General features: G+C 36.0%; 2 protein-coding genes across 9 annotated transcripts in view; one reads left to right on the top strand and one right to left on the bottom strand.

The window, feature by feature from the left end:
- Positions 1-26055, bottom strand: part of twin (CCR4-NOT transcription complex subunit 6-like twin) — a 196169-nt gene that overhangs the window by 41837 nt on the left and 128277 nt on the right. The window contains exon 1 of one of the 8 annotated variants that reach the window (XM_069111718.1): positions 25094-25147. The exons of 5 other annotated variants lie outside the window; for them this stretch is intronic. The gene's annotated coding sequence lies outside the window, so the exon portion shown is untranslated. Of the gene's footprint in view, positions 1-4455; positions 4514-25093; positions 25148-26055 lie in introns of those variants that run through there. 2 more of the 8 variants (XM_069111725.1, XM_069111724.1) reach the window with 2 other exon arrangements.
- Positions 1-26055, top strand: part of LOC138179192 (small ribosomal subunit protein uS3m-like) — a 270513-nt gene that overhangs the window by 18446 nt on the left and 226012 nt on the right. The window lies entirely within an intron of this gene.

The raw sequence follows: 26055 nt of genomic DNA on the forward strand, positions 1-26055 counted from the left end.
CAAACATTGCGCGTCTATTATTTTTTTATAAAAGGAAAGAAACTTTTCGGACAACCTAATATATGGAAGATAATAAAAGAAGAAAAGAAGAGAATGGACATTGAAAGAGTGGATGAGTCATCATATAGCAAAAGGTATGAGAAATTAAAGGAAGGGAATGTAGAAAGGGAAGAAGAGTACTTAAATGTTAAAATACCACTGAGGGCAACAAGAACAACAGCTTGGTGAAGACTAACTGGGAAGAAAACGTTCTATTGCAAGGAAGAAGGATACAACCAAGGAATAAAGAAAGAGCAACTACGCACACTGTGCAACAGGTGCAAAGAAGAAAACATAGAGCACATATTATTGCAATGCCCTTTATATGAACAAATAAGAGCACTGTACTTGAAGGAAAAAGAAACAATGGAAGAGATACTGGTAATACAAACTGAGGACTATGCAAGAAGAATATTTTACTACATACAAGAATCAATGAAGATAAAAGGATTCTACAGGGATAAATAAAAGATATTCAGGGATACAGGAGGATACAGAACGCACTTTTGTTTACGTACACATATAGTATCAAATATAATAGCTGTAAATCTAAACCATGGATTATAAGAGTACTATTTTGTAATGTTTTTAACAAGCGCAAGAAGTAAGTATAGCATTCTAATAAATAAGTGTTCTGTAAATGTAAATAAATAAGTGTTATATGATGTAAATGTTCACTAATAGGCATGTAAGCTAAGTATGTGAAAATTTAGTTAAGTAAATGTAGGATCAAGCACAAAGGTAAATGTAAACTTAATTAACTATATGAATTTAAGCTAAGCAGTCTGTAAACATAGAAAACAAAGAAAAGTAAGATAAGAGAATATGTAAATCATTCACCGATACAACATATAGTTGGCAAATTGTAATAGATGATAATCTATATTGCAATAAAGAATACAATACAAATCTATCTATTCTTTAGATTATACTTTAATCGCATAATCGATTCGTATCTACATTTCATTTTTCCATTTGCATTTTGCATCGACATCCGTGGTCCGTTCGTTAACATACAAATCGCTGGCAAACTCATGTTTCCTACTATGTTCAAAGATAGTGAAATAAAAATCTACGCGTATCTGTAAATGCAGCTGTTTCTTGTATTTTAGACGACGTAAGAGCCTTAAACGATGAAACAGGTTTTATTTCGCAAAAAATTGTAAATCTTCAGTCAATTCGCTTCTTTACATCGAAATGGATATGTACAGTATAAAAACTATATTGATATGTAAATAGTCTCGTATTTACTTCTTGTTGAAATCTCCTGAAACAAATTTAAGTTTTGTTACTTCTCTTCACGTTGCTTCTAATGGACGAGAAAATCCAATCTTACTGCAGAGGATTCTCGGTTTTATTTTAAAGGCATTATAGGACACGCAGAGAAATCGTACTGTCGAAGGAACTGCAATCTGCAACTGTTTTTGCATACAGAATCAAATTACAGTGCTTTTATATTATAATGTTTCATATATGAAATAGGCAACGACAAGTTATTCAAAATATGGGCAATTTATTTTCAAATAAGAATATATTAAGAAAATTCATTACAATATTCATTATACAGGGTGGTTGATAACTGGTGGTACAAGCGGAAAGGGGGTGATTCTACGCGAAAAAAGAAGTTGAAAATATAGAATAAACATTTTTCGTTTGAGGCTTTGTTTTCGAGAAAATCGACTTTGAATTTTCGGTCGGTACGCGTGCACTTTATCATGTCTCGTTATAACGGATCTCACTGTAGATCGTTGTCTCGATGGAAAAATTAAAAAAAAAAAATTTTTATTCTGTATTTTCGACTTCTTTTTTCGCGTAGAATCACCCCCTTTCCGCTTGTAGCTCCAGTTACCAACCACCCTGTATATCAATTATATTAAATTACAAACAACGAAGTTCGATGAAAGCAATATTTAAGTACGCAGTGTACATCTTGCAATGATTGCGAGATTTGTTAAGGAATAAACATATTTTTAATGAAAAAAGAAAGGCAAAATCTTCATACAAAAACCATAAAAACTCAATTCAAAACACGCACAGGCCAGCAAGCAACGTAACTAATAACACGCATCATACTGCTGAGAAGAAAAGTTGAAAAATGTAGTGGTTTTGCATGCACTAGTTAAAATTTTTATACGAAACAATGGGATAATGTAACCAATAACAATCATCATGCTACTGACGAGAAAAGTTGAAAAAGGTAATAGTATTGCGTATTCGAATTAAAACTTTTGTACGAAACCATAGGAAATTTCACTGAAGAACAGCGCGATTGTATTCATTTTAGAATGTTAGAGAAAAGGAAATAGTCAAGCTGACTCGAATAATTTTTCATTCTCTATACAACACGTTCACCGTTCCTGCCATGGCGGTCCTTGTTTTTTTTTATTTAGTTCCAGTCGCAACACGCAGGTACGGAATTGTGGTGTCAGCTTGTGCGAAATCGTAATTCGCGAACGTTGCAGCAAGCTATGGTGTAACCTGAGGCGAACAGCATTTGGCATCATATTTCAGAATAATATTCAAGGTCTACGTCGCCCATATACTAGGTCGTTAATACTTAAAGCTGCACACACAAATATGCGCATTCAACGATGCGGCACACGAACGCACTCGACACTCCCAGAAATTTCGCTATTCACACTCAGCAACGCTATGTTTAACACTGTCTCGTGTAACACTGTTTGAGGCTTCCGGGAAACGGACGTGTTCAGAAGGAAAAGAATCCCGACAGTATCGCGGTTGACTTTATCAGGGTGTCACAGTGATACTGGTGTGAAAAAAACACTGTTCCACGAAAGGAAGTCTGGGAACACTGTTTTAAAGAAGAAAGTCTGGGAAGAGTGCTTTTCAACGCGTACACCTTGTATCAGTGCGACACACTGACGAAGCCAGCTGCAAAGCTGGCGAAACGTCGGAATTCTTTTCTTTCTAGACACGGCTCTTTCCAGGAAGCTTCAGAGTTAGGGGAAATAGCGTTAAATGTATCAGTGCGAAGCGTAAGCGCGTGAATCGTGAGAATTTAGGCTGTGAAAGCTACAGGACTAATTGTCAGCGATCATCGCTAACGCGATTTGTGTCACAGGTCTGGTGTTCAAGATTTATAGACAAGTAGCGAACTGACAATTATGTATTTTTAAATTTTTTATCTAAACCTCGATAAGAGAGTTTTGGATGAATTAATTAGAAAGTGTAGACACCTTCGCTAGAAAGCAAATAATAACAAATACAAGGAAAAATTTAATGATACAGATACGAAATTAAATTAAATTAAATTAAATTAATTATTTAAATGAGCGATTAAAAAAAGGATTGATCTCTACTACTTGTCAGATTTTTATTATAGTACGAAATATATAGATCCTTGATAATTGAAGATTCCAAATCTTCAATTAACAATTATAAAAGTTTTATCAAAGTTAGAAGTAAGTTTCTTTGACCAGGACGAAAAGAACGTTAAATTCGAGCAACACGAACGTGGAAAAGATATTTGCAACTAGATCGATTTTCACGTCCAGCTACTTTCTTTATTTTTGTTGTTTTATAAGATTGTTTTAAAATTGTAAAATTTATCTTACAAAATACCGATACAGAGACGAGTTATTAATTACGTAGCGAGTTCTCTTGTTTAGAGGGGAGAAAATCTGAATTTCAAACAGTTGACCATAAACACATAGCGTATGGAAAAGGCATTTGCAACTGAATCGATACAATACATATTTTGCTGTCCAATTTCTTTTTATTTTTGTGTTTCCTTCTCCTTTTTGTTTTATAAAGCACTCGAACGGATACGTAAAACTTCGTATTTATGAGATTACTCTTGAAAGGGTCGATCCACTTTCAGAACCAGCTCTATGGCATACCAAAGTACCTTATTATCTGAAGACCCAAGGTGTCTCTAGATAGAAGGATGTAACTCTTTCCGGTTATATAGGTGTGCCTTTTTATCGATCTTTCTCTTTCACCTTACACGCTATCCCTTTTTTCCCAAAAAGAATCGAGTACCTGTTGATGTATTGAAGCTTAATCAACTGTGAGTATCCGAAGCTGACGCTACGTTTAACACGTTGTCGCAAGACGTTTATTGTAAATATACGCTTGGTGGGAGATTAGTATACAACACGAATAGTAATCTTAAACATAGAATTAGTGCTACACGTGGAGACTAAATTTGCCAAATGTCCAACTGGACAAATTGTAAGGTACAAATTAAATAATAATAATAATAAAAAAAAAGTAGACTCGCTAAATATCTAAATGGCTTGTTAATAAAAGCTGTGTCGTAATGTGTAGGATTCACTTTGGGAGAGGACAAGTGTGGCACAAAAACAATGAGAAAAGTTCATACGAACATACATCTCATTGGACCTTGTTTCAAAGCTATAGTCATCTTTGTGCTTCGATAGTCCAACTGCTTACCTTTACTATTTCCTCCTAATAGGATACGTCGTGCAGGACCTCCTCACATTTAAATCCATTAGATTTTTATTTTAGGCCCACCTGAAAGCAATTGTACCAGCGTTGAAGTACTTCGTGCACGTATACAACAAGGTTGCCAACAGATTCAACAAATATCTGGAATTTTTGAAACATTGCGAAATTTTTTGATGCGATGAGTGCAAGCTTTCATACAGATCGTGGGTGGCCATTTCTTTTATGAAGCCCAGCAGTTGCTGAAATTGGATTGGCGAATCAGAAAAAAAATGCTCGTAACTTTTAAACAAAGTCGAATAGGATATACGCGAGTATGAACCTTTCTCGTTGCTTTTGTGCCTCCTGTCCACTTCTACAATGGCTTGCACATATATTACACACATTATCCACACATACTACGGTACACCTTTCAGGACAAAAGGTAAGCAGTCGCGGATCGTTGAAACACGAAAATGGCTACAACTTTGAAACAAGGTCAGATAGAACGCATGAACTTTTTGGGTCTCCTGTCGCTCCTGAAATGGGTCCCGCTAATTATCATACACACTGTACACAAGAAAAGTTTCCAGCAACGTTGAAATACTTTCGTGGCCCCATGTATATCCAGTTTATAAGACTTACAACTTATTTCAAGTTAGATTACTTGGAAGTTTAAAGAAAGTCGGAATTTAGCGAAAAAATCGTTCGACCCTCCTATCTCATAGAAGAACGGACTCGCGGAAACAAAAAAGAAGTTGGCGACTGTAAGAAGTTTATCAAGGCATCGTGAGTATATCTGTCGATGAAAGGCTTGCGGAACGAAGAAAGAAGGATGAAAAGACGAGAGCATGCTCTTACTTTAAAACTAATCCTAGTTGCCGACAGTTCCAGCGAGGAAAGATTCGTCGTTCTTCGTCTGACGTAAGGACGGCGGAAACTTTTCCGATTTAGCTACTAACCGCGACGGTAAGCCGACCGATTATTGTCTGATGGGCATTATTGCCGCTTGATTATGCCTGAAGAAAGGAAAGCGGCTCAAGGATCCTTTAAAAACATATTATCTCGATATTGTGACCCGCGAATGTTGGAAACTTTGTTTCGTGACTTTTTTTTTTAAGGAACCAACTACGATCGAAACTTGGATTCATTGCGATGTACACGGACTGTGGGAAAAATAATAGAACTCTTTAAAAATGACAAAGCAGAGGCATTTTTCTCGTGGAAAACGTTTGCTCCTTTGAGATGCATTTGTCCACGAAACAACGACGGCCAACTAATTGTTCAAGCAAACAGTTCATCGGTAAATGCAGTTTAACAGCAGCGAGTCAATTTACAATTTGTCAGCGCGTTTTTCCCTTCTTCTTGGTGGAAAATATGACGAGGATGATTTTTATTTTACTTAAAATTTCACGGATGCTGCTGAGACACACCAATCGCAATTACTTGTCAATTTGCCGGTAGGTTTTAATATTGTCACAAACTGCTACGATGTGAATCGAGAAACTCTCGAAATTAACAGTGAAAAGTATACCGTAAAAAGTATAATCGTAAAGATGAGTTTTTTTTTTTATTTTAATCTTTACATTCACAATTTGTCCAGTTTGGACATTTGGTAGAATTTTTTCTTTTTTTATTTAATTCTTTACATTCACAATTTGTCCAGTTTGGACATTTGGTAGAATTTTTTTTTTTTATTTAATTCTTTACATTCACATTTTGTCCAGTTTGGACATTTGGTAGAATTTTTTTTTCTTTTTTATTTAATTCTTTACATTCACAATTTGTCCAGTTTGGATATTTGGTAGAATTGTTTAGAAGACGAAAGTGAACGCAAAGTTTTGTTACTTTGATAAACGAACGTGTAAAAATGCGAAATTGTATAGAGCCTAACCCAAATAAGGTTGAATTACATTCGTATAATTTGGTTCATTAACAACGAGCAACTTCTGCAGTCCCTGTAGAACTGTATTTTATACTCGTTTTAGCACACACAGGTTGCAGATATTTCGTCAGAAGGCGACGTAATGCTCAACGCGAGAAGCAAGTTAGGTGTTTGAAAGTTACCAAAGAAAGATCTGAAGTGCAGTTTGCAAGTAGAGGGATTTAATGTTGCGAACATTCCGCGTTTACGTTTGCCGAAATTTAATTTATTCGGTAGAGCAGAGCCTCGATTATCCGACGTGAAAACTCGGATAATACGGAAAGGTCTACCAGTGTTCATTGTTGAAGTAAATACTTCAAGAAAAACTCTACAACTTCATTTATGTATATTCGTGACCTGGAGACTGCTATTACGAAGAAATATTCTAAATAAGGAGCGGTGCATATTATTGTACACTTGAATATACATTATGTTTTAGGTTGCAAGGTCTAGGAACAAAGGAACTAATAAACAGATTTCTATTTATGTTCCCTGTAGCCTCTAGCCAAAGCTCTAAGCTTAACTTTTTTGGTAATGTCCTTTTGCTATAAATACAGGGTGGTTGGTAACTGGTGGTACAAGCGGAAAGGGGGTGATTCTACGCTAAAAAAGAAGTCGAAAATATAGAATAAAAATTTTTTTTTTTTTTAAATTTTTCTATCGAGACAACGATCTACAGTGAGATCCGTTATAACGAGACGTGATAAAGTGCACGCGTACCGAGCGAAAATTCAAAGTCGATTTTCTCAAAAACAAAGCCTCAAACGAAAAATTTTTGTTCTATATTTTCGACTTCTTTTTTCGCGTAGAATCACCCCCTTTCCGCTTGTACCACCAGTTACCAACCACCATGTATATGAACCTGCTTCCTATAATTCTATTGTCTAACACATTAGTAACACTAAGAGTGTAAGGATCTGAATCAGCATAAACTTATAGTTATACCTTTAATTATTTCAATATACTTCTCTATTACAAATTCATCCACTCGTTCTCCAATCAGTCAACCTCAACTTCAACATTTATAAATCGTACAATAAAATTATAGGAAACATTTTGATAACGTAACGTAGTATTAATAATCGAGTTAATTTCTTTATTGAATCTGTTAAAAGTTTGATTAACTGCTTCCACAATACCTGGCTATTTACAGTTTCCTACTTTTCGTGTTAAAATTTCGAAGAAAGTGAAGTTGTAATAAAGTTCGTAGTACTTGGAATAATACGAAACTTGTGTTAAAGAAGACTCGAATAACCGAGACTGTATAAAGGTTTACGACAATCTAAGTACAGGAGAAATTCGGTAGAATTTACCGAATGCAGTGTAACTTAAAGAAACAACAACTCTTCAAAAATATGCTAAATATGTCTCAGACCTTTAGCCGAGGTTCCGAAGTCAATTGATGGTAGTACAGTCGAACTATAACTCGAATATCTCTATAAGATTACACTTTTGTTCGAGCAACTCTGATAGAAAGAAGACTAAAAAGAAAACACCCACAGACATGACTGAAGAAATAAAATAGTCAAACTCGAAGATGGTATCCCGCTGGGAGTAGCCATCCTCATGTTATTTAGCAATTAAGTAAGGAAAATTTACCAGATGTCCAACTGGACAAATTGTAAAGTACAAATTAAATAGAAAAAAAATTGTTCTAGAAAACACCCCACTAACTTCACTGAAGAAATAAAATAGTCAAACTCGAAGATGGTATCCCGCTGGGGGTAGTCATCCACATGTTATTTAGCAATTGAATAAGGAAAATTTACCAAATGTCCAGCTGGACAAATTGTAAAGTACAAATTAAATAGAAAAAAATTTTGTTCGAGAAAACACCCCACAAACCTGACTGAAGAAATAAAATAGTCAAACTCGAAGATGGTATCCCGCTGGGGGTAGCCATCCACATGTTATTTAGCAATTGAGTAATGAAAATTTACCAAATGTCCAGCTGGACAAATTGTAAAGTACAAATTAAATAATAAAAAAAAAAACTTTTGTTCGTTCTCTTCCGATCCGCTGCGAAAACCTTTAGAAGTCGAAATAAAACTTACTTAAACTCGAATTATTCGCCACCTGTCCAGGTACTTTATTTTATTTCTATAACACGAATTTAGACTCTGCAAGTCGAAGTTTATCGTTATGAGTCGAACTTCTATCGCTGCTTCTGTCTACAACTCGAAGTATGACTATAGCTACACTATGTGTGACAATATGCAAGAGAAGCCAATTATTCGATATTATCTCGCTTCTTTCAACTGTTAGGATCGTTTCAAGCAACATAAGACAACGCAAACCATGTCCCTACCTCTTCGCCCTTCGACCATTGTATCTATTCATGGAAGCTAATCGTTTTTCGTCAGTCGAACGCATAATTGCCATTATCTGTCGCGTCTTTAACTTTTGCATTTATGCACGTTGAATAGAACGAGTTCTAAGAGGAAGCTTAAAATAATTACACTCTCTGAGAACGTGGTTGTAATTACGCCTTCGTGCCAAGCTTCTGTACGGTGAATTTTCGTTTGTCGAAGCTCTTTTACCCGGAAATTTCGATAAGCCAAAATTCTTTTAGAATTCAAAGACTTTAGACTCTTCCCTCGGGGTTCGAGTTGCCGAGTTTCGACTGCAGTTCGAGGTCGATCGATGACAGTCGTCGGAGTTCGATCGATGGTAGCGATAAGTAGAACATAGGGCGACTATCAACTCGCTTTCGCATAAATTTTAGAGTTCAGCCTCGACCTGGAATTTTTTCGACTTTGAAGAGTTCGCTGGTGCGATAAATCGAAAATCTTGAAGGGTTGAAAGGGAGCACGTGTTGGTAGAAAGTGGGTCCGGAGCGAAGCATTTGCATCGAAGTATTGAGAAGCAGGCAGAGGGTGGTTGCCTTCACGCAGTGTCGTTATATTGTTCCAGGGACCCCTTGACATCGGCCTCAAGTGTTTCGTGTGGTACGAACCTTTCACAGTTTTGCGCATCCACAGGCGCAAGCCGCTCGTACGTGTGAAAGTGTTCACGGACGCGCATCTTAGTCGGCCCATTTCGCCAACAATACCCCTGAAAATCGCACGAGTGCTATGCTTCAAATCTGAACGAAGCACACACACCTCTTTATATGCCCTGTGCATTCCAGCTTCACCTTCCTATATTTGTATGTCAATCTTTGTTATGTAGTGCACTATACGGCGTGTTCGCGGATTTACTAGCCAGCGTCTTTCCCATTCTTTTTTTTTTTTATTATTTAATTTGTAGTTTACAATTTGTCCAGCTGGACATTTGATAAATTTTTCTAACTTTGTTGCTAAATAACATGTGGATGGCTACCCCCAGCGGGATACCATCTTCGAGTTTGACTGTTTTATTTCTTCAGTCGGATCTGTAGGGTATTTTGGTAAATTTTCATTACTCAATTGCTAAATAACATGTGGATGACTACTCCCAGCGGTTTAACATCTTCGAGTTTGACTGTTTTATTTCTTCAGTCGGATCTGTAGGGTATTTTCTCGAACAAAGGTCTTTTTTTCTATTTAATTTGTACTTTACAATTTGTCCAGCTGGACATTTGGTAAATTTTCATTACTCAATTGCTAAATAACATGTGGATGACTAGTCCCAGCGGTTTAACATCTTCAAGTTTGACTATTTTATTTCTTCAGTGAAGTTAGTGGGGTGTTTTCTAGAACAAAAGTCTTCTTTTCTATTTAATTTGTACTTTACAATTTGTCCAGTTGGACATTTGGTAAATTTTTCTAACTTTATTGCTAAATAACATGTGGGTGGCTACCCCCAGCGGGATACCATCTTCAAGTAAGTCTTTCCCGTTAACGATAAGTCTTCTATTTTTTATTCATTCTACGATATTTACGAGGAAATGTTCAATTCCTGAAAGAGATTTTTCACTTACTATATCACAATTTATCGCGTCTTGGTAACTTGAATTTGTTACAGAGCGATAAGTATGTGGAGAAAGATGAATGGATCGAAGTGAACTACATCTTCGCGATAATATTTTCTAACTCTTCGAAAATGCAAAAATGCATATGCATTTGAGACAGTTACACTATTTATTTTTATTTTTAAATGGCAACCTCTTTATCCTCCCGTCAAAAAAAAAAAAAAAAAAAAAAAATCAAGGTAACATTATCCAAAACTGATCAATATTGATTAGTTTAGAAGATATTTTGTAGAAACATCAATTTTGTAGAATATCATATAAAAAAACAAGGAATTACGTATCTATCGAACATTTGCTGGAACAGTAACGTAATTAAAAAGTCACGATTTTAGGGAAGACAAGTTTGAAAGTTCCGGGCTGTTTGCAGTTTCGTAGCAAGACAATAGCATTACAATGACAGTACAACTCTCTGACACGCTGAATTTTTGAAGTTTGCTTATAATTTTTTCTACCAACTGTCTTTTCTCAATAAATTTACCAATAACTCAAACAACTACAAATTTTGATTTACGTCATTGTCCCAGCAAACGAGCAACGCAGCAAATTCCACAAAATTAAACTTCAAGTATCATATATTTTAAATTAATTATTTTTCCATCATGTTATCAAAATTTTCTTCTTCTGTATATTTCATAATTTTGATTGCCTCTCTCCCGATCTGTGTTTCACAGTACATGTACGTATTATATATACATAGGTGTAATTGTGTTTGTAAAAATAGAATAAGAGTTTAAAAACCGTATTGCACTGTGAATGCACCATTTAAGGTAATGTCAACTTTTCATTTGTACAATGTGTGCGATATATGTATGCATAGTTTCAGACAGGATGCAGCAGGAAAACTTGATGAAAACCATGTACTCGCCGCTATTGTATTCATAAGCATCGAATTCTTTTGCGTCCTGCACGTCGCATAAACAATGTTTCAGTATTTGAATATTCTACATATACGTGACGCATTCCTGAACATCAAACGAACGTCTGTCTTTATAAAGCAGCAGGTTGCGCTTAACGAGCGACATTCCTTCGGTTAAAAATCAGAAAGGTACTTATACATTTCTTAATTTATAAACATGACACGTTGCATTTAAATATTTTATACGTGGATATAATTTTATGAAAAGGAATGCGCAAGAGGACATGTTACATGAGACAGAATTAGTTCTTAATATCTTAAATGTATCGTGATAATGACTCGTTTAATATCGACACATTTGCACCTTTCAAATTTGCAAATTCGTAGGAAGTTATGTAATTAATATAAAAAAATTAATATAATATTAATATTCGGTATATAATTGAACAGATAATTAAAAAATTCCCGGTGCAATTGAGACTGGTAAAGTAAATACAGTAAGTATGAATTAGCAAACTATCAATCCTACATTATTATTTAGTATTATGTGTATTGAGATTAAGAAAAGAAGGTTTTTGAGCATTCCATGGGTATTTAGAATTATTCCTTTCATTGACATAATTGACAATCTATATAGTAATTTCTTACGTAAGAACAGTTTTTATTTCTTTTTATTATTTAATTTGTACTTTACAATTTGTCCAGCTGGACATTTGGTAAATTTTTCTAACTTAATTGCTAAATAACATGTGGATGGCTACCCCCAGCGGGATACCGTCTTCGAGTTTGAGTATTTTATTTCTTTAGTGAGGTCAGTGGGGTGTTCTCTTTTTAGTCTTCTTTCCAAGGACAGTTTGTGTGTTTGCTTGTCCATATGTATACACTACACTTCGTAAGCGTCTCTAGGGAAATTTTGGTCGATTTGTAGTAACAGTATATAACCAAGCTGCACCAACTGATGATAAATTAATAATTGGAAACAGCATTTGATATTTTTCTATGAAATCATCAGAATACAAATCTGTATTGCATATAAAAGAACACAGCAATGATTGATTTCAGTATTTACTGTATATAATAGCGTATACGTTTGCTGTTTAACGTTAGGAGGCTGTTTGGCTGTTTAAAACGTTCTTCTCAATCTGTTCTACAAATTAAAAATTGGAGAATCTGAAGGTAAAGAGTTTGTCAAGTGACAAAATAGTTCTATGAGATATGGCAATTACAGACGCCTGTTTTACTATCAGACGATCATTCAGAAGCCGCAGTGATCAACTTCATAAATCGAAAAGCAAAAGGAAAAAAGAAGATAATGATGTTACCAACGCTACTTTTTAAATTTAGCTTGGAATTTCCTGTTGCCTATGTTGTTTTGCTGTAATAAATAAACTCACGAAGGAGAGTCATCTGTTTTCCGAAAATTAAACACTAATGGGTGTACTTCTATAACGAAATTGAGAAATTGACAAGAAACCTTGATCGCTTTATCTTCAGAGTCAGAATTATAATATACTATTTTACTATTATGCTGATTACCAAGAATCAAATAATTCCAATTTTATCTCACTATAATTTCACAATCAAAATATGTCTTGTCAAAAATGAGCTAGTGTCCCAACTTTTTTGTGTGCTGGTGTATCATTCGAATTTTTCCAGATATTTGAACGTATCCGTTTAAACATCACATACTGCATATCCTAATATCACCGATTGATATAATTTTACCCATCTTCTTCTCTCTGCTGTCTTACCATTTTCTTTTCCTACTACTTTGCAATTATAGCTACTTCGATCACGGCAGCTATTACTAGCCGGCACACATTCAAACTCTTGGCGCGCACATACGAGCAACGTCTCTTCAATGTGTGTATGATGAATCGTTTTGCCGGCCGGCGGTTCCCCGTGATTACATCGCGCAGATTATAAGCACCGTAGAAAATTGAGTTTATTCAAGTAGGAATATCGATCTTCTATCACGGGCAGGTGAACATTCTACGTGCAACCGCTCTCTAGCGACCACGCATGGTATTCAATCACGGTACATCTTGGCAAAACAGCTTTAAATACGGCTATTGCTCTTAACTTGTAAACCATAATTGACGCGCTGCGCTATACTCTTTTATGTTTGGTTGCAACGAAGGAGCCAAGCCTCGTAGAGGTATTTGCTGAATGAATATTAAACGTCCAGTACGTTCCGCAGATCCTCACAGTATTTAATTTTGTTCCTTTTATACAGCGTGCAATAGTAAAGTAGATGTTAATTACCCATTGAAATCACCGACGTGGATTTTACCGACATTCTTTTTACCGACGACGATTTACTGACGCCAGACTCGATCGGCTACAACTTTAACCGACCACGGTATTAACAGATAACAACAGTGACCGATAGTTTAGCTAATTGTTTAGTCGAATATAATAAGATTTAAATTGCTTGTTAAATGGCAACGATAACATAAGAGTAATTTTGTAATTTCCTGGTATAGAAAGAGCCGATTGGGAAAACGTTGATTCACTTGCTTGTCTTGCTTGTTTATTACATACATCAGTTTCTTTATTGAGATCGGTCGATAACTCCAGATTTGCTTGTCTATTATGTTGCATTTCTGTGATCTTGTGATTTTATCGTGTGATCATAGCTCGTTAGGAACTTTTTGGCGAAAAATAATACAGTTCTGATTTCTCGATCACCAGATATGACATCATGCAATTTCTTATAATTCTCAGGATAGAAAAAGCTACGAAAGAACAACTGCTTCAAAACGCTGAAGACATAAAACTAAGAACGAACTAAGAGGCACACAATAAAATGAATTGCCAAACTCATAGAAAGAAGACTAAAAAGAAAACATCCCACTAACTTCACTGAAGAAATAAAATAGTCAAATTTGAAGATGGTAACCCGCTGGGGCTAGCCATCCACATGTTATTTAGCAATAAAGTTAGAAAAATTTACCAAATGTCCAGCTGGACAAATTGTAAAGTATAAATTAAATAGAAAAGAAGACTTTGTTCTAGAAAACACCCCACTAACTTCACTGAAGAAATACAATAGTTAAACTTGAAGATGGTATCCCGCTGAGGGTAGCCATCCACATGTTATTTAGCAATTGAATAAGGAAAATTTACCAAATGTCCAGCTGGACAAATTGTAAAGTACAAATTAAATAGAAAAAGAAATTTTGTCCTAGAAAACACCCCACTAACTTCACTGAAGGAATAAAATAGTCAAACTTGAAGATGTTAACCCGCTGGGAGTAGTCATCCACATGTTATTTAGCAATTAAGTTAGGAAAACTTACCAAATGTTCAACTGGACAAATTGTAAAGTACAAATTAAATAGAAAAAGAAATTTTGTTCTAGAAAACACCCCACTAACTTCACTGAAGAAATAAAATAGTCAAACTTAAAGATGGTATCCCGCTGGGGCTAGCCATCCACATGTTATTTAGCAATTAAGTAAGGAAAATTTACCAAATGTTCAACTGGACAAATTGTAAAGTACAAATTAAATAGAAAAAGAAATTTTGTTCTAGAAAACACCCCACTAACTTCACTGGAGAAATAAAATAGTCAAACTTGAAGATGTTAACCCGCTGGGAGTAGTCATCCACATGTTATTTAGCAATTAAGTAAGGAAAATTTACCAAATGTCCGGCTAGACAAATTGTAAAGTACAAATTAAATAGAAAAAGAAATTTTGTTCTAGAAAACACCCCACTAACTTCACTGAAGAAATAAAATAGTCAAACTTGAAGATGTTAACCCGCTGGGCGTAGTCATCCACATGTTATTTAGCAATTAAGTTAGGGAAACTTACCAAATGTCCGGCTGGACAAATTGTAAAGTACAAATTAAATAGAAAAAGAAATTTTGTTCTAGAAAACACCCCACTAACTTCACTGAAGAAATAAAATAGTCAAACTTAAAGATGGTATCCCGCTGGGGCTAGCCATCCACATGTTATTTAGCAATTAAGTAAGGAAAATTTACCAAATGTTCAACTGGACAAATTGTAAAGTACAAATTAAATAATAAAAAAAAGAAACGTAGAATGCCCGTATTGTCGATCGTATTACAAGTGTTGCGACATTCCTGTACAATATATCTGAATTTAAATGACGTGTTATTTCTAAACTGTAACCGCTATTCAATTGATAATTTTCATGGCTGTATTTTAGACTCGCAAACGGGCGATACGAAATTACAAAATTACGATGATTTATGTGGAGGCTGGTATACTACGCACGGCTGGCGACGTTTTAATCATGAGAACGAATCACGTGCACGTGAGAAAACGTTTTCATTACATACACGAACACTGGCTACCGGCCTTACGATTCAGCACACGCTATCGTAATCGAGCGGCTACAAAAATATATCAGCGAAAATGTAAATGACTGCGTCGGCAGTACCGTGTCGCACGATCATTTAATGTTACTGGTCAGTTAATGAAACAAGGAGAAACTTGCAGTCCAGGTTGTTCGTGTAAGATGAATTTACCTTTGATCGAGCAACGATTCAAATCATTTCTCATTGTTTTATTGTGTTCGCTGAAATTTCTTTCAGCTTTATGATTCTTCCTTTTCTTTTTTAACGTACGTTTAACGTCGCATCGACTGCAGGCTCATTAGCGACGACGTTAAGCTTAGACTGATTAGTAGATTGCACACTTTTATGCAAATTTATATTGTTGGTGATATAGTTAACAAAGTAGAAGATCGATAGAAAAGTATTAAAGGCAGCACTGAGGACGTTGAACGAACCAAGACGTACACAATAAAGTGAATTGCCAAACTGTTTTGAGGATTGGAAAAGACATTGGCAAAAATGTATCATTGTTTATACTTTGGATGTTTTACATGCTTTTTTTATATCATCTGTGTTTTGTGCAATTTTGCACTTTCAAGAAGAACAAAGAGAACACTAGAAATGCATAAAAAGCTACACCGTTTTGATTGTTGCTATTTTTAGTTCATAATTATTTCTTTGAAGAAATTTAACGCGTTTGATGCGTAGATTTGCGACTCTAAGGCTGCGTCAGGTTCCCTTTCGTGTCTCTGACTTCGTGTTTCTGTTATCCACGTATTATCTGCCAGCCATATCATCTGCCCCTTTTTGTCGCCTGATTTAACTGCACAGGACTTTTCCTTACGGGCTTTCCTTAAACGTAAAGCGTATGACGATAAACCAATTGGAATTGACCAGTTAGAAGATGATATTCGAGAAGCTTAGCGAAGAAAAGAAGAAGATAGTAAACGTAGCTTCCGAAATGTATGAAAAAGTAATGAAAAATGACTTTCTTCAGGTTGAGACTTTGTACATAATTTCCGAATATTAATAGATGACTCGTATTAAGAAGGCGTTTCTTCTTTATTGTATAGAATGCTTAGGTAATATTATCAGAGAAAAAGTGCGCAAGTATAATATTTTGCAAAATTGTAATATACAGGGTGGTTGGTAATTGGTGGTACAAGCGGAAAGGAGGTGATCCTACGCGAAAAAAGAAGTCGAAAATATAGAATAAAAATTTTTTTTTTTTTAATTTTTCCATCGAGACAACGATCTACAGTGAGATCCGTTATAACGAGACGTGATAAAGTGCACGCGTACCGGCCGAAAATTCAAAGTCGATTTTCTCGAAAACAAAGCCTCAAACGAAAAATTTTTGTTCTATATTTTCGACTTCTTTTTTCGCGTAGAATCACCCCCTTTCCGCTTGTATCACCAGTTACCAACCACCCTGTATATCATAGCATATTTCAATCTGTTGTGACTTGCGGAGAAAAATATATCAAATTTTCGTGGCAGTCAACGCGTTAAATAACAAAGTGATTTATGTGCCACCTTGTATTTTACGTTATAAGAACGAATTAACAGATTCATAATAAAACAGCAAGAGAATAAAAACAGTGGCAAGCATTCCATTCAATATAATTGATCACTGCTTATTCTCATAATTTCCTTCCAATGTCCTTAACGAATGAATTATATCACACTTTAACGCGTATCTTACTGTGTCAAAAAAATTCATACTAATTTCTACTGTACCATTTTATATCTCTGTCGCTTAGCGCAAGAAATGCCAGCGTCGTATTTTTTCCAAAATGAATTAAACTTAGTCTCGAGTCTGTAAAAAAATTGTATAGTCTCTAACGACAGTCTTATAATTAATAATAAATAATAATAGTTTTATAAATAATAATGTGAAACGACAGATTCCAATTCTACCCAAAAACGACTAATGTGACATTTGTACATATCAAAGGGAAATTTTTCATAAAACAAGGTTTCCACGAAAAATACCAGAGTAGTCAACATAAATATAAAACGCGAATAGCATAAGTTTCGATTCTCTCTTTCTGTATGGGAACATAAATTCGAAGCAGTAGAAACCTCGGTGTCAAAAATTGTTGGAACATGCATTTTCTAACACATTAGGTTGTCCGAAAAGTTTCTTTCGTATCATGAGGAACTAATAGCCGCACAACGTTTTTTGTTTTATATTATTTTATCGAATTACGTACGATCCATTTTCTTCTGTTGAGATAAACACCGCGACATTTCACGGACTAGCTTTCACGTTTGTATGAAATTGCACTGTTGTAAAAAACACGTTCGCGAAAGAAAGACACTTTCCGGACAACCTAATATCTTCAACTGTTGATATCTCAACTTTATAAATACTCGCTTTTTCTCTGCTTCATTGGTATTTTTTCCAGCAAGCCACAGATTTAAGGGCTGCGCGCCTATGCATATGTTTATGGTCGACTGTACATACGTAATACATTGAAAGATTAGAACTTGTAATTATCTTTCCTTTTAATTATCTACCTTATACTTTATGTAGGCCAGTAAAAATGTTTCTCACGGAAATATTCTTTTATCGTGTTGTTATAATGTCGTGCTTTTATTTTCAGCTATGATACGAAACGAAAGGGAGAATAAAGGAAGAAGAAAGGGAGTTGGCCGACTATGCGGTTTCAGCTGCGCCTTTATAAATTGCGTACGTGTTAAACATACTGCGTGCCACATGGTCATTAAGCATTATCTTGCTGATAATTGCGCGTGAGAAACGAGTTGCCTCTGTAAAGGATCATTCTCTTGATCGCACATAAATCGTTCTTCAGACCTGGCACGACCGCTATACACTAGCAGAACCGCGCACACTTTGCTCTCGCGTTTGCTCGGACTTGCCACGAGCTATTTAGAAAAACATTTTAATCGTTCTCCTGTACATTTAATCAAGATCGTATCATATTTTTATTGTTTGCAATTCGATGCAGTTTTAAGTTGTTTTACTACGAGCAGAAATTTATTTCAATTCTCTTAACGACACGTTTTACACATTACGATTGTAGTACGTGTATTTTTCCCCTTTAGAGATTATCATTTTTCTTTGTCGTACCACTGCATGAAAAACTGGCATTTACAATTTTTATTAAACATTTTATCATGTTTGAAAAAATACAGATAAAACACATTCTATGGAAGCTTTTCAGATTAGGATGAGATCGTCTCACTATTTACAATTATTAACTATTTAATTACAATGCGTCTCATTATTTTTACATTTAATATAGTACAAGTTCAAAGCCAAAGACATTCCTTGTATCACCCATTTTGTTATCTAAGTGACAGACGAGTTTTGAAGTTTATACCAATGAACGAATAATATTAAAACATCCTCCTTTTTTGTAATCTGGCTATTATATATTTCTTATACATACATTTAATATAGTATTCGCGTGGTATTTATTTTCTTAGATAAATTCCCAGCGGATATTAATTCATTAATTAGTTATTAATATATTTTACTATTAGTTAAACGATACATTAAATTTTAATATTCTCATTCAGGAAAATTGTGCGGAAGAGGCGGGAGAGAAAGAGAGGTACTTTTTCTAGCATTGAAATTTTGAATATCAAATTCGAAATCTCTATGGTGCATCGGTTATCAGAATGCAACGGGTGGTACTAAATGAATAAATGTAATTAGACGTGGTATATAATTTTATATTTCATCCGATAGAATAATGTGAAACGCGAGGGAAGATAAATGAAACGAAGAAAAAGAAGCTGAACGTACTCACTGTTACTCTTTCTAAACAAGTTTCGATTATATAAATATGTAGGAAGTTAAGTATTATTCACTGATTTTCCAATTTTATGTCGAGCAAGATGGCTTATCTTATCTTATTTATGAGTGCATAATATTATTATCAAAGTTTACTAACGCTATTCGATTATTTTTACAAACCGATCTCGTTTCTTTCGATTTTCGATCAAGAGCAGAAACACCGTAGCTGGATAGCCTCTCATTATGAGGCAGCGAATTTCTTTTACTCTTGTCTAACTGAGCAGTAGCCGGTTTCCACAGGTAGATCCTGTGAAACTGGGACGTGACGTGGACGCAAAGCACTTTCCATTAAATTGCTAATGATTTTACCGAAAGAGGTGTGGCTTATGCCTGTCGCACGAGAAACCTCTCGTCTTCATACTAAATCGAAAAGGATTTAGTGTCGTCGTTTTCGTCTAAAGAAAGAGTTAACCGATTTACCTAAATCTATGCTGACAGTAGATTAAGACGAGGAAAGACTGCAGCTGACCAGGAAATTTGTCAAATTATTTTTCTTCTCGTAGGTACGTATGCCTTTTATTTATTCTAACTATATTTATAGCATAACTATAACTATATTTATACGCATAAGCTTATCATACCTGTACCTGTCCAACAATGCTTTATCAAACACACACGTTCTAAGAATTGGGAACAATCAACTGATTTACGTACATCTATGCTGACAGTTAAACAACTTGGAAGATGGAACTCCACTGGGGGTAACCATCCACATGTTATATTATTATACCACTAAGCTATAATATTTTACCAAATGTCCTACTGGACAAATTATAAAATTTAAATTAAATAAAAAGAAAAATCTATGCTGACAATAGATTAAGACAGTGGATTAAGATGAGCATGACACTGATCTCTGAGAAAATAAAGAGGTTGTGTAGTAACTACGAAAGCAGATTAAATTATCATGCCAATACTGCAGCCAAGAGACTCTATTCATTCGATCAATTCAGAAGATTAAGAAGAAAACAGTCGATCGTATGTTCTGTCTGTTTTCGCTTATGAGACGTAACAGAGGAAACTTAGGGAAAATGTTGAAATACTAAATTGGAGAAATCATCCAGAGAGCAACCGGATCTATGACGAAACGTATATAAACTTGCTTCGAGATGCAGCTGATCATCTTTAGCATCTCCTGTAAATTAGACAAGACAAAATCGAAACAGAAAATTCCTCATAAAGCAAAGAGTTGTACCTCGTAAACAGATGGAGCATACGTTTGTATGAACATTTTGCATTGTTTTTAGATGTAATTTAAACAAATGTAAATAAATTTTTCTTCGCGTGCAAGGTAGTGTAATAAGAATTATCATCTTGAATATCTCTGGAACTTTGGATGAAAGATATTTGGCACAAATAAGAATATAGTTTTCTTTGTAGGCAGAGTTGCTTGAGAAACATTATTTTTTCCTACGATATACAGCTTTTACGTTCGTCAACTGATGGACACTCCAAGGAACACAAAGACTTATAATACAAAGTACCAATCAAGATCATAAGGCAACTTTGCAAGATTCTTGAGACGAATCTCTATTCTAATCTCTAATCGCTGAAAATTCTTTGCTGAATTCTTTCGTGAATCTCTACTCTAATTGTCAATTTTTCAATATTCTTTCCTAGCTTCTTTCACGGATCTCTATTCTAATCTCTGATCTCTTAAAATTCTTTGCAAGATTCTCATCCGTTAATCGTTTCCTCGGTGCTTTAAACTAATTGTCAGCTTTCGTATAAGAAACCTGCAGATTTCCTAATACTCGTAAACGCGAGGATACGTGCGCCATACGTTGAAGAATTAATCCCAACAATTAGAAGTCGTTAAAGATAATTCTGCTATTAATCTGCCCTTAATTTACGGGAAAATTGTTGGATAGCATGCAAAGTCGACAGTGCGTAAGAAGATAATTACGTTGGTCATGAGGGGCTCTTTCGATGCTTTGCAATGGCACTTTGAGCGTGCAGCGTCGTCCTTCACCAATAACGTACATACTACTCGCGTCTCGTTACCAGGTATGTAAATATGAAACCGGAATTTTTGATATAGAAAATACACGTTTATTGTATGAAAATGATTAAAAATATTTTATTCGAAGTATTGTCCATCGCCAGCTATACATTTTTCCCACCTGTCTGGCAATTGGTGGATGCCACGCCAAAAAAACTGTCGCTCTTTTCAGGCAAACCAGTCATTGAGCCATTTACATTTTCGTAAGAAGTGAAGTGCTGGTCAGAAAGTGCGTGTCCCATCGATGCAAATAAATAGTAATCGGACGGAGCCAAGTCTGGTGAGCAAGCCGCGTGCGAATGTATTTCCCAACTGAACGCTTCGATCGTTTCCTTGACCGGTTTTGCTGTATGTGATGGTGCATTATCACGAAGCAAAATTACTTTGTGTTGCCTTTTTTGATATTCTGGTCGTTTTTCACGCAAAGCTTGATTCAAATCGATCATTTGTTGTCGGTAGCGCTCGGTATTAACGGTTTCGCCAGGTTTTAACAACTCGGTGGTCTTTTTCGGTGGTCTTCCATGTTCTTCGTTCCTCGCGTCAGAACTGCCACTTCTGAATTTTTTAAACCACTCAAAGCACTGTGATTTACCAAGAGCATGGTCACCGTAAGCTTCGACAAGCATTCGATGCGATTCTGCAGCAGTTTTCTTCAAATGGTAACAGAAAATCAATGCTGTCTGCAAATCGTAGTTTCCAGGCACAAAATTTGACATGTTCAACGCTATTACAAACTATGCTGTTGTATGAAACTTGTATTGTTCCGAGTCGAAAATGTTCGTGAGATGTCAACAAAGACTTTTGGCATCAATGACGCAGTTTAGTGATAACTACATTATCAGCTAGGGTCATCCATAGGCAAATTCCGGCTTCATATTTACACACCTGGTATGAATAGCTTATAATCTAATTTTAATAGTCTTTGTTGGTCGGCCATTAGCATATTCAATCTGCGAAGAAATTACTTCCGAGCTTATTTTGTATCGCGGATACTTGAGGGAAGCTGAGAAAGTCGATCGTACTAATGTGTAGGAAACGGTCGTACTTGGAGACTTTAAATGAGGAGCCTGGCGAATGTGCCGAACAGGTAGTGGATTCTGCTGGAACGTTAGGAAAACGAAGAGTGAGAGAAAATGAGAGAGAGGGCAGGAAGGGAAGATCAGAAGGAAAGGAGGAAAAAGATGGAAAAGGAGGTGCGTCAGGTGTTATATCCTGGCTTGACGTAATCTAATGGATAGAGGTTAGTTGGGGTGAAGCCGAAACAAGTCCACGACCGCGGGTGGTACGCACATAGAACGCGGAAACGCTGGTTAACGTTCCTCGTTGCGGAAATAACAACTCTGCTCGCGTTGACTTCAGGGACTCGGAGGGCATTTGCATGCTACACATAGAATCGCAGCCATTTTACCAGCGGAGTTTCGTACATAGAATGGTCATCAAATATTAGGCGCACGAGCGAATACTCGAAATCTTTTAGTGAAAAAAGTCAAAGGTTCTTCTTCGAAACGAAAAATATGGCAAGTTGCTTGAGCAAAGTATTTTGATCGCAGTCGTTGCTTTCTATAGAGCTGAGATTGCATTTGTTCAGTAGCATCGCACTGAACCACTGATCCAATGCAATTACTGGATCGTAACTGAAATAATACGAACATAATTTTATCGCGGTACAGTGGCATTATCGCAGCAAGTAATCCAAACGACGACCGAAAGTCCACTTTTTCAATTCAGCCTTTCTTAATGCTAAACTTAGTTTAGGTCTATAATTAAGTTGCAGTAAACAAGGATTAGCTAGCTATTAACACGTTCGTCGCTCAACGTGATTCGGCTAAGTTTCCTGCGGGGCCCAAATCCGACCGTCGGTATGCAAAACGTAAATAGAGCGACAAGCGGGAATTCATTGTTTATCGCCTTCGATTCATCGTAAAGAAAAGATTATTTAGTTCTGAAATGGAGAAAGCGATGAGCTTTCCAGCTAGAGTATTTCGAGGGATCTCATAGCAGATATCTCGGATCTTTCATTTAGTCGAGAAGCATACTTGTGAGATACTCGGTGATTTTTTCATACTCAAAATGTTCAGTAAACAATGTGAAAATATATTTGAAAGTGAGGAGAGTAGCGATGACGAAGTCCACGACTATCGTTCGAAGTGTCCAAAATCACCCCAAATATGTTTGGGACGTTTTAACAAATACCACGCGATATAGCATAATGTAATATATTATCCAGAATATAAATTAATAAAAAGTATGGTATAATATGTTTTTAATATTTTTATGTTGTCTATTCTATATATAATATCCTATATTTAATTAACTCGAACAAGAAGAGCGTCACCCATACTTTGTGACGGGGCCCCCACGGAAGTGTACTCATCACATAGATATGTACGACGTGGCGACGAACGTGTTAAGTAGGAGTTTTATTCCAACAACAACGAATTCTGCTCCAGCCAACCAGTGATCAAATTTATACGCGCAAATTGCATTATACAATTTCTGCTGTCTTAAAATTCTCTTTCTCGATGTGTCGCGTAATCCAGCGGCTGAATATTCAACAATTTTCACAACGACGTACAATTACAAATGAATAATGCGCGCTAGTTGCACCTGTAAACTGTATAAATCTCACGAGGCATTAATAAAAAGAGAAAATCCGGTGTTTAATCCTACCACTGAGAACGCAATATTCCAGTGTTAGTGAAATAGTTTAGATGGCACGATATCCAAGCGGTGGCTGAAGCGCGCAGGTGTTTCATCCCTTTTTTCCCGTAAATCCATTGCCACAACAGTCTATCACAATTCAACAGTTCAAAAAAGACTGGAATAATGTAGACATTGAACGATTTCCAGTCAAACAATCGAAATGTAATCGCCTGATCCAGCGACTGGATTAATGTGAACTCAGCTTAGCTTTGAGCCACCTGTCAGGCACGCGATGATTTCCATTAGGGAAAAATGTCGTGCCTTTAGACAGGATGCAATCGTCAGGACGCTGACAAAGGAGGACGTTCCGTGAAATTGCTGCATGACAAGATGAGACCACACACTGCTTCTGCGATAAAAGACACCATAATGAGGCTTGGCTGGGACGTTCTGCAGCAGCCAACTTATTCACTACACGTTACTCCTTCGGATTACAACATTAATTCCGATCGTTGCAACACGCCTTATCCGATACATATTTCCAATTAGTGGATCGGATACAAAAATGTGGTTGACGATTGGATCTTGTCTGAAGACGTAGCATTTTGCCATGATGGAATTCGTCGCTTGTCTGATAGATGGCACGAAGTTATACAGGGTGGTTGGTAACTGGTGGTACAAGCGGAAAGGGGGTGATTCTACGCGAAAAAAGAAGTCGAAAATATAGAATAACAATTTTTCGTTTGAGGCTTTGTTTTCGAGAAAATCGACTTTGAATTTTCGTTGGGTACGCGTGCACTTTATCACGTCTCGTTATAACGGATCTCACTGTAGATCGTTGTCTCGATTGACGTTATTTTTTTAATTTTTAAAATTTTTAAATTTTTATTCTATATTTTCGACTTCTTTTTTCGCGTAGAATCACCAACCCCCTGTAGAAAGCAACGCGGTAAATACTTTGATCGAACAATTTGCCGTATTGTTTTCTAAACGAGCTTCGAGTTCCATTGAAAAATTTCGCTCCTTCGTTTATACATATAACAAATTATCTGATATTATAATTTTTATGGTTCGCGTATAACGAGCAAACCCTCCTTTCGATACAAGATAAAATGTAAGATATACGTACATACACTTTGATTGAGCGATGAAAATTGGTTACATCTTCCAATGGCAGTAGAATTGGTTTGCTTACCTGAAACAGGTAAAAATATTCTTATTAATTGCATATATTACTGAGAAGGAAAATGATCTTTGGTTATGCTTCTTATTACCGTGCAATGAATACACCTGCTAAATCTAAATTTTCATTCTTACGTGCTTTGTCTGATACTACCAATTGTAAGTACAAGTGAGGTATATGTTACGTATTTATACGAACTTCTCTTTTTATTTCAATGTGCCGAATCAACTGCTGCTGCACTTCCCACGTGTTCTGACTCACCCTGTATATTGTCGATACAATTTTGAGAACTCTGAATATAGACGATAAGATGGACGATAACGTGGATCGTCTGCACGTTAGTTCACAATGTAAGCACGTAATTATAACAATCAGAAGGATCATAATTACTCTCGTGGTCGTAGATATTCGTAGATCGTCGTGATCTTCAGATATTGAACTGTTTCCTGTTATGTGAGCCAGCCTGTACAGAGGCGGATTTATTTTGCGATCGCCTCAAGGTGTTCCAATTCGATTTTCCGCCGATTAAGGACAAAGGTGGATCATCCGAGAGAAGTGAAGTTTCCTCGGGGTTGCATTGTTCAGCGTAAAATTTTCACCAACTGCTCGACTATGTCGATAATCGATGGTCCACGGTGAACCAGCCTGAATTCCTCTGCCATCAAAAATTACAGCGCCAGAGGAATTATATAGAATATAGGATATTTTAAAGCCGGGATTATGGTAGGATGTTTAAATTTCATAAAATCGGTCATATTAAGGAAATTTAAGCCTCCAAATTTTTAATAGTTCGTTCGATCGTTCGCATGTGACGTAGATAGGAAGCTTCCAACCGGTGTAACATTATTTCATAGCTAGAGAAAAATTCCTTTTGCGGAAAATTAACTTTTTCACATGATCTGTTACGT

The sequence above is a fragment of the Bombus flavifrons genome, chromosome 4 (genome assembly GCF_040668555.2).
Source record: "Bombus flavifrons isolate JBK064 chromosome 4, iyBomFlav1_principal, whole genome shotgun sequence".
Taxonomy (NCBI): Eukaryota; Metazoa; Arthropoda; class Insecta; order Hymenoptera; family Apidae; genus Bombus; species Bombus flavifrons.